The sequence below is a fragment of the Lissotriton vulgaris genome, chromosome 1_1 (genome assembly GCF_964263255.1).
Source record: "Lissotriton vulgaris chromosome 1_1, aLisVul1.2, whole genome shotgun sequence".
Lineage (NCBI taxonomy): Eukaryota > Metazoa > Chordata > Amphibia > Caudata > Salamandridae > Lissotriton > Lissotriton vulgaris.
Window position 1 is genome coordinate 212836916 of NC_141685.1, and position 4189 is coordinate 212841104.

Consider the following 4189-nt stretch of genomic DNA (forward strand, 5'->3'; position numbering starts at 1 on the left):
TTTGCTGTAGTCTTGCAGCACACTCTCACCAGTGAGAAGGTGGTGCTGCCAGGATAGCTCACCGACCCCCATCCCTAAGACCCATGCCTTCCACCCACCTACATACCAGGAGCATGGAAAGAAACCGCCCTCACCAGTTCATCACTAGGATCAAACTTCATCCCAACACTATCTCCTGGAAGCCCCCATGACCCATGGGTAGCACTGGCTGTCTAAGGGACACAAATGACCATGCATGACATTTCCGGGTGTCTCCTGAAATATTTTTACAAATGGTATGCTTCACTCTATATATGGTGAAAGCACAGAAAATAAACACCTCCCTATGCATCTTTATAGGTGCATTAGACAAGTGTGTCTGAAGCCACCACACAGACCATAGAGGAACTACAAATCCCTAAGATGGGTTCACTGACTGCAAAGTACTTGCCTCATAGAAAAGTGTGTACACTTTGACATAACATCAAAAATCATGTAGAATAATCTTTTAATCATCCAATAGTCACAACTGAATGAAATAGGGTGTAATATGCACACAGCGCTCTGGCAAGGCTTGCACCCGCTCCACCGCACAAATACATCTAGTTGGTGACCGACTGTTACTGTTGTGGCCTCTTCTGGAGAAGATACTGCACATGTTGGGTTATATAGTTTTCAACCTGTGTATGACAAAAATGTTTACCCATGTTTTAAAATGAAAAAATATTCTTAACTGTTTTTCATGTTTAATCACAAGGCTGATAATTTACATGGGTCCCTAAAACATTATTTTACTCTCAACTTCCAATCCAATTGTAGAGAGTAAAAATATCTTCAAAACTAAAATATTGTAGCCTTCCTGAGATAAGATATTCAGTAACATATCATAAAATTGCTTGTTTGCCAGGTGTAATGAACCTAATTTTATTAAAACATGCCATGCCACTAATATCCTATGTAATCATTCAGTGCCAGTAAATATCAGCTCCAGAAATGGGGTACAATCATTTAAAGGGGCTGTTTAAGACTGCTACTAGAAGAAAAAGGTTATTTTCAATGCAGGTATGTTTATACCCACTCTCGCAGCTCGCAGTTTGTGGGAATCTCTCCCAAGCAGGTCTGCAGGCACATGCTGGATGCTGACTGCACATCTGTGTCTGTGGATGCAAGTTTAATGGTTAAAACTATTATAAAGATGAATATTGAGGATCCTGTTGAATGCGACTCGAAATCGCCTGCAGATGATTGCTTTGTTGTAAGACCCTGAATTGAAGAAAAATGAAACTCTAAACTGCATGAACAAAAATTATGAAATGGAATGGTGGCCAAGTGTGCGTAGGCTGACAGGTATCAGGAAAAAAGGGCCTTACATCCCTCCTTCACTTCTTATTGGTCCGTGTGCTTGCCACTTTACTTTTCCTCTATTTCTATTGGTTGTTCCTGTTGTTCCTTGTATGTTTTTCTTATCAGTGTCCCGGGGCCCAGGTACTCATCCCTTCCGATTTGGTTGGTGTAACTTCTTCTATTAGGTTAAGGCTGCACAGCATTCACTGTTTACCTTTACTTAGCTTCTCCTCGCATTTAAAGCGTACTTGTCAACAGTATTTTGTTTCGTTTTTTATGATGATTTTTAGGTTGCACAGTGTTTACTGTTTACCTTTATTTATCTTCCCCTGGCTCCACACATTTAACGCATTCCAGCATTTTTTGGGGGTTTGTCGATGTTTTTTTAAATTTAATTTCTTCCATTTGTTTGTCAAAAATAAATACTTCTCATGCCAGCTCGCATTTTATGCATGTTTTTTGGCTGCATGTTGTTGCTTCATTTTTGTTAATTAGGTTAATGTCATATCGCTGGTCCTGATGGTACTCACTGAGAGTGTGAAGAGACGGCAGAGTTGTGGAAGCAGCAGGGGTGCTCCGTATGTTCACCTCACATCTAGCCTCTTGTGACTTTCTCTGTTGTGTCTCTTTTTAAATTGTTTTGCAGTGTTATACAGTGCCAATGCCCCGGTTACTTACCGGTAATCTTCATTACTCCGAGTATAGTCTTCCTCGCCACATGAGTTACAAAGTGAGCTTTAGCTCCACAACAGAACCCTCCAAAGCAAAAAGAAACCACCTCCCACCCCCTCCCAACATGGCCGACCAGTCCCACCTGACCTCTATAAGAGGCGGGCCGGCCCAACCAATCAGCCTGATCTACCAAGCAAACAATGAAGCCGATAGCCAGACAGGGAGGGGGGGAGGGAACTCATGTGGCGAGGAAGACTATACTCGGAGTAATGAAGATTACCGGTAAGTAACCGGGGCATTACCTCCTCGTTAGTCTTCCTCGCCCCCTGAGTTACAAAGTGAGCCAATACCCAAGCCAACAAGGCTTCATTGACAACCCTAACAACAACACCACACGGTGATGCAGAGAAACCAACCCAAGGTTGAAGTATAACAACTGACAAGAAAACAGGGATCACAGGAAACCTGAAATCAAGACCTCCAGGAAAAGGAGGCCAACCAGGAGTCGCAGCTCCAGCACTCAGAATGGCCCCAGCGAAGTCCCCCCGGGACTGCTAGAGACCCACGTACCAGGCGGGGGATGACCACGCCCAAGCCAGATAAAACTCCACAGAGGAGACACCCACTAAGGGGGCCCCGGGAACAGAGCCACACCTCGCGGACCGACCCTGGGCCCCCGCCGGATCCACCGAACCCAGCGAAGCGTAGGGAAGGATGCCAGCCTGTGTAAGCCCGCGAACCAAGGAGGAGCGAGGGCTAGCGGCCCGAACGAACCGGGCCAAAAGGCATAACACAGGTCATCCCACCGGGAAAGGAAAGACGTGCGGCCAAGAGAAGCCAAAACAGCACGCCGAACAACCAGCACGGACAAGGGAGGAACCACGTCGGCCGGGAAAAGCGGTAAAGATACCACCTGAGTCCGAGGCCCCAGGGAAGGGACCCCGGGAAGGACACGGGGGACATGCCGGAGGAACAACCCCGTCCGGCAAAACCCGCAAGAAGGGCGGGGAGCGGAGGAACGACCCCCGCACGCCCATCCGCCCAGCAGACACCATCGCCACCAGGGAAACCACCTGAAAGGCGAGGAACCGCAAAGCCACCGAGGGCCGGGGCCCAAAAGGGCGGACCTTGAAGAGCTCGTAGAACGAGAGAGAAAACTCCTGTGGAACGCCTCACGGATTTGCGAGTCACCCTCGCGCAGGGGCCCTGCAAATCTCCTCAGTAACGTTCCAATATCAGTATATGTGCAGCCGAAGCGAGCACCCAAGGGGGAGACCGGCAGAGCGCCCGTGGGCGAAGGAGAAATAACATCGGAGCCAAGCGAGCCACCAAGGAAACCAGGCCGTCGAACACCGGACTGTGGAAGGCCCGCAAGGCCGCCCACCGGGCCCACAGGAAAGAAGGGGCCACGTTCCAGGAACACCCCTCAGACCGGAAACCCAAGACCCGCAAGGGGACCACGGAGGTGGGGACAGCACCAAGCCGACCGCGCCAACGCGAGAAGGGCGCCCAGCGCCGGGCACAGGCAGAGCACGTGGAAGACCTGCGGGAACCCCGTAGCAAGCCACAACCCCGAGCATCCGCACAAGAACCGGGCCTGCCGAAGGGGGCAGGCCAGCCGACAAGAGCCGGCACAACACCGATGCCGAGAGCGGGGGATCCAACCATGGTAAGGGAGGATCCGGGACCGGCCAGGAGGCTCGAACCGCCAGCTCGCCATAGGAGAGGGTACCCGGGGCGGCGGACCCCGCCGGGAACCAAAAACAGGAACGCACCACGTGGCAACCACGCGCGGGTGCCAGGCACCACACCACTGCAACGTTCCCAAACAAGGCCATGTGCAGCTGAGCCGAGCGCCCATGAGCACCCCGGCCCTGCCCAAGCGCATCCCGCCGAGGACCCGCGATCTCAGAGGGCACGGGGGATGCGTACAGCAGACCGAAAGGCCACGCGAAAGACGGGCAATAAGGACCCGGAAGGAGGAGTAGAACCCGGTCTGGAGGGCCGAGCCCCTCTCCGTGAACAGAGACCTCGGAGGCAGACCGCGCCGAGGCCCCAGGCGCCGAAACACCACCGGGGCAGGGCGAGACCAGGCAACGAAGGCCAGATCCGACTCCGTCGGACCCCGGGGGAAGACAGCCCGAAGGGCCAGGACCGGTGACACCCCCACCAGGGCGCCCAACCCGACCACGAC

The 4189-nt window shown here is 52.0% G+C and overlaps 1 non-coding gene across 1 annotated transcript; it reads right to left on the reverse strand.

Moving 5' to 3' along the window:
- Window positions 1-3151: 3151 nt before the first annotated feature.
- Window positions 3152-3258, reverse strand: LOC147740907 (U6 spliceosomal RNA). The gene has a single exon (XR_015300352.1). It is a non-coding gene; the product is annotated as a U6 spliceosomal RNA (small nuclear RNA).
- Between the last annotated feature and the right edge of the window lie 931 nt (window positions 3259-4189).